At 40.8% G+C, this 6,114-nt stretch overlaps 1 pseudogene; it reads left to right on the top strand.

The window, feature by feature from the left end:
* Positions 1-5,134: 5,134 nt before the first annotated feature.
* Positions 5,135-5,848, top strand: LOC139011522 (ras-related protein Rab-11A pseudogene; annotated as a pseudogene).
* Positions 5,849-6,114: the final 266 nt, after the last annotated feature.

Here is a 6,114-nt window from a genome sequence, read left to right as displayed (position 1 = left end):
ACGTCTATTAGAATAACTAAAATTGCAAAGACTGACGACAGCAGGTGATGCAGGGTATGAGGGAATGAGAACATTTACATTGTTGGGAGAGGAAAAGAGTACAACCACTTTGGGAAACATTTTGAAATTTCTTTAAAATTAAATATATACTTCCCATCTGAGGCAAGCATTCCACTCCTGGGAATTTACCCCAAAAAATAAAAGCATAAATGTTCATAGCATCTCTGTCTGTAATAATAAAAAACTGGAAACAACCCAAGTACCTATCAACAGATGCATTGGTAAATGAATTGTGGGCTAGCTATACAATGGATTACAGCTCAGCAATAAAAATGAGTTAACTTTTAAGTCATGCAACAATATGGATATGTCTTAAAATAATTGTGTTAGGTAAAGATGGCCAGACAAAAAAGGGTATATACTATATGATTCTAGAAATGCAAATAGTCTATAGTGTCAGAAGCCAACCAGTAGTTACTTGGGTAATGGGCGTGGGGGGGGGGGGGGGGAGGTCATAAAATGGGAAATGAGGAAACTTTGGGGGAAGAACCTTGAAAACATGAGCTCAATGAGAGAAGCCAGACACAAGGCCACAGTGTGTGATTCCATTTATATGAACTGTCAGAACAGGCAAGCCTACAGAGACAAGATGTGGATTAGTGTTGGGGCGGGCGTGGGGGGGGGGGGGGGCAGAGGGGAGGGGGAAGTGACTGCTGATGGGGAGGGGTTCCCTTTTAAGACATGAAGATGTCCTGGAAATAGATGGAGGTGGGGGTTGCACAGCATTTCAGATGTATCAAGTGCCAGTGAACTGTCCACTTTAAAATGATTAATAGTTAATTTTATGTTATATGAATGTTCCTTGATTAAAAAAAAAAATAGAATGAATGGTGAGAGTTGAACAAAACACACATATGCCCATCCACCCCCTTCCCCATGTTTAACACTTCTCCCTCCGGGCCACCTTCTCTGGCCCACCAGAATTTCACCAGGTACTGGGACCTGTACCCACCCTGTCCACACACCCCTCCTAGTGGGCCCCCAAACACCCCTCCCTTTTATGCCTGGACTCCCCTGGAGGTTCACGGGCTTGCTGCACAGGTTCACTGGCTGGCAGTCAGAAGGAGCCCTGCTTGAGGGAACAAAGAGCTGACACATTTGTTAATGAACAAAGGGCATGCTCACAGGGCGAGGAGGTGGAGGGAGTGGACCCTGTGACTGCCCTAGTGTACAGATGACAAAGCTATCTGCCCAGGGCTCATCAGCTGGCTCATTGGATGGGAAGTTCCTCTCCCCCTGCCCAGGTCTGCCCCTTTTGCAAGGATAGCCCCACAAACTGGGCCCTCCCAGTGTTCGTGCCCCCTCTAGCCCACCCCCCCACCCCCCCACCCCCCACACACACATGCACTGAACCAGCAGAATGGGGCAGAAAGTGATGCTGGCCCAGTTCCTGGAGGGTCTGAGCTTTTGAAGTTTCAGCTGCTTCAGCTCTGCACTTAGGGGAGCCTTGAGTTGCCATGAAAGGCAAGTGGCCATCTGCTTAGGTGGCCATGTGGAAAGGCTATTCGGAGAGGCACGTGGAGCGGGGGAGGCCCATTATCCCAGCTGTCCCCCTAAGGCACCAGACATGACAGAGATATTCCTGATGGTAATGTCAAGCTAGCCCAGCCCCCAAAGGACAGCAGCCACCATCAAGTGGAACAAAGAGCTGGTAGTCACACTGGCATACAGACACCTAGATCAATGGAACAGAATAGAGAGCCCAGAAATAAACCTACACCTTTATGGTTAATTGATTAATGACAAAGGAGGCAAGAATATACAATGGGGTAAAGATAGCCTATTCAATAAATGGTGTTGGGAAAACTGGACAGGTTCATAGAAAAAAATGAAACTAGGCCACTTTCTTACACTATGTTGAAGAATAAGCTCAAAGTTTATTAAAAACTTAAATGTAAAACCTGAAATCATAAAACTCCTAAAAGAAAAGATAAACAGTAAAATCTCTGGCATAGCTCTTAGTAATATATTTTTTTAGATATGTCCCCTCAGGCGAGGGAAACAAAAGAAAAAATTAAACAAATGGGACTACATCAAACTAAAAAGGTTTTGCACAGCAAAGGAAACCATCAACAAAATGAAAGGCAATATACTGAATGGGTGAAGATAGCAATGATACATTTGATAAAGAGTTAATATACAAAATATATAAGAAACGCATACAACTTAACACCAAAAACAAGCAATTTATTTAAAAATGGGCAGAGGACCTGAATAGTATTTCTCCAAGGAAGACATATGAAAAAGATGCTCAACATCACTAATCATCAGAGAAATGCAAATTAAAACCACAAGGAGATATCACCTCACACCTATCAAAATGACTATCATCAACAAATCAATAAACAACAAGTGGTGTGAGAATGTGAAGAAAAGGGAAGCCTTGTGCATTGTTGGCAGGAATGCAGACTGGTGCGGCCATTATGGAAAACAGTATGGAGGGTCCTCAAAAAATTAAAATAGAACTATTAGATGACCCAGTAATCCCACTTCTAGGAATTTATCTGAAGAAAACAAAAACACTAATTTGAACCAGAGGCATGGAAACATGGAACAGAGTGACGAATCTCAGAGGGAAGGGGGAAGAGGGATGGAGAGAGATTAACTAAAGATCTTATATGCATACATGCATTACCTATAGACACAGACAATAGGGTGGTGAAGGCCTGGGGTGGGGCAGGAACCAGGTGAAGGGGGACAATGGGGGGAAATAGGAGAACATCTATAATACTCTCAACAATAAAGATTTAAAAATTTTTTAAAAACATATTAAAACTTAAAAAACAAAAACACTAATTTGAAAAGATATATGAACCCTATGTTTACTGTAACATTATTTACAATAGCCAACATATGGAAGCAACCTAGGTGCCCATTGATAGATGAGTAGATAAAAAAAACTGTGTTATGGAGGAATCACAATACCAGATTTCAAGTTATACTACAAAGCTACCATAATCAAAACAGCTGGTACTGGCACAAGAACAGGCATATAGACCAATGGAACAGAACAGAGAACCCAGAAATCAACCCAAGTCATAATGCTTACTTAATATTTTATAACGGAGGCAAAAGCATACAATGGAGTCAAGATAGTCTCTTCAAGTTTTCTTGGGAAAACTGGACAGATACATGCAAAAAAATGAAACTAGACCACCAACTTACACCATATACAAAAATAAACTCAAAATGGATAAAGGACTTAAATGTAAGACATGAAACCATAAAAATCCTAGAAGAAACCATTGGCAGCAAAATCTCAGACATTTCTTGTAGGAACATGTTTACAGATACATCTCCTAGGACAATGGAATTAAGGAGAAAATAAACAAATGGGACTACATCAAAATAAAGAGCTTCTGCACAGCAAAAGAAACCATCAATAAAATAACAAGAATGCCCACTCCATGGGAGAACATATTTCCCAATGATAGATCCGATAAGGGGTTAACCTCCAAAATCTATAGGGAATTCATACAACTTAATAAAAGGAAAATAAACAATCTAATAAAAAAATGGGCAAAGGATCTCAATCCAGGGGTGGGCAAACTTTTTGACTCGAGGGCCACAATGGGTTCTTAAACTGGACCGGAGGGCCGGAACAAAAGCATGGATGGAGTGTTTGTGTGAACTAATATAAATTCAAAGTAAACATCATTACATAAAAGGGTACGGTCTTTTTTTTTTTTAGTTTTATTCATTTCAAACAGGCCGGATCTGGCCCGCGGGCCGTAGTTTGCCCACGGCTGCAATAGACACTTCTCCAAAATGGACATACAGAAGGCCAAAAGGCATATGAAAAAGTGCTCAAAGTTACTGATCATCCAAGAGATGCAAATCAAAACAACAATGAGGTACCACCTCACACCTGTAAGAATGGCTATCATTAATAAATCAACAAACGACAAGTGTTGGCGAGGATGCGGAGAAAAGGGAACTCTCATGCACTGCTGGTGGGAATGCAGACTGGTGCAGCCACTGTGGAGAACAGTATGGAGTTTCCTCAAAAAATTTAAAATGGAACTCCCATTTGACCCAGTGATCTCACTTCTAGGAATATATCCCAAGAACTCAGAGACACCCATCAGAAAGGATATATGCACCCCTCTGTTCATAGCAGCACAATTCACCATAGCTAAGATTTGGGAACAGCCTAAGTGCCCCTCAGCAGATGAGTGGATTAAAAACCTGTGGTACATCTACACAATGGAATACTATACTGCTCTAAAGACTCTTACGATTTGCAACAGCATAGATGGACTGGATAGCATTATGCTTAGTGAAATAAGCCAGTTGAAGAAAGATAAATATCACAGGATCTCACTCATATGTGGAATCTAATGACCAACATAAACTGATGAACAAAAATAGACCCAGAGACATAGAAACATCGAACAGACTGTCAAACCTCAGAGGTAAGGCAGGGGAGGTTGGAGGGGGGGAAGAGATCAACCAATAAACTCATATGTATATATGCATAATCCAAGGTGAAGGCTTGGGAGGAGGGGGGTGGGAGAGGACAATGGCGGGGGAAAGGGGACAATGTAATACTTTCAACAATAAAGATTTATTAAAAATTTTTTAAATAAAATAAACTGTGGTACATATATACAATGGAATATACTCAGCCTTGGAAAGGAATGAAACTTTGCCCTTTGCAGTAACATGGGTGGACCCATGGAGTATTAAGCTCAGTGAAAAAAGTCAGGCAGAGAGACAAATTCCATATGATTTCACTTATATGTGGAATCTAAAAACAAAATAAATGAACAAACAAAATAGAAACAAACTCACTGATACAGAGAACAACTGATGATTGCCAGATGGGAAGGGGTTGGGGAATGAGTAAAAAAGGGAAAATAGATTAAGAAGTACAAATTGCAGTTATAAAGTAATCACAGGGATGTAAGTATGGCATAGGGAATATATGGTAGTCAATTGTATGGTGTCAGGTGGGGCCCAGACTTATGGGGGGACTACTTCATAAGTTATATAAATGTCTGACACCTGAAACTAACATAATATTGAATGTCAACTGTAATTGAAAAATGTTCCTAAACTTGGAAAAAATAAAATGACAGTAACATTAACGTCCCCCTGGTCCCACCCATCCCATTGCTACTTCTGCCCCTTCACTCCTTGCTATGGGCGCCCACGAGACAAATACGTCAACCTCTTCAAAGTTGTCCTTATCAGAGATTCCAGTGTTGGAAAGAATTATCTCTTGTCTCAATTTACTTGAAACAAGTTTAATCTTGAAAGCAAGAGCACCACTGGAGTAGAGTTTGCAACATGAAGCATCCAGGTTGATGGGAAAACAATGAAGGCACCGATATGGGACACAGCTGGGCAAGAGCGATTTTGAGCTATCACATCAGCATACTGTCATGGAGCTGTAGGTGCCTTAATGGTTGGTGACATTGCTAAACATCTCACATATGAAAATGTAGAGCGATGGCTGAAAGAACTGAGAGATCAGACTGATAGTAACACTGTCATCATGCGTGTGGGCAATAAGAGTGATGTGCGTCATCTCAGGGCAGTTCCTACGCATGAAGCAAGAATTTTTGCCAAAAAGAATGGTTTGTCATTCATTGGGACATCAGCTCTAGACTCTGCAAATGTAGAAGCTGCTTTTCAGAGAGTTCTGGCAGAGATATACCGTACTGTTTCCCAGAAGGAAATGTCAGACGTGAAAATAACGTCTCCACACAACAATGCGGTTCCTACCCATGTTCCACCAACTACTGAAAATAAGCCGAAGGTGCAGTGCTGTCAGAACACGTAAGGAGTTTCTCTTCTCCAGAGAAGGCTGTGAGAAGAATCCATTTCCCAGGTCTGCGATTTAAACATTTTTAATTCTTGTGGTCACTTTTGTGTTTTATTACTTCCTCATACTTAATGAATTTTCTAATTTTTAAGTCTTTTGATTTTAACTTTATAAAATCATCCATTTGTCTCAAATGACTGTAGCTTTTCTTTTCTTTTTCTCCAAAACATATCTTTATTTATTTCAGAGAGGAAGAGAGAAATAGAAACATCAATGATGAGAGA

Source organism: Myotis yumanensis, unplaced genomic scaffold, assembly GCF_028538775.1.
Source record: "Myotis yumanensis isolate MYYU_CA2020_CCGP unplaced genomic scaffold, mMyoYum1.0.hap1 SCAF_5, whole genome shotgun sequence".
NCBI lineage: Eukaryota > Metazoa > Chordata > Mammalia > Chiroptera > Vespertilionidae > Myotis > Myotis yumanensis.
Note: the sequence above shows the minus strand (reverse complement) of the source record. Positions and strands in the feature narration are given on the sequence as shown.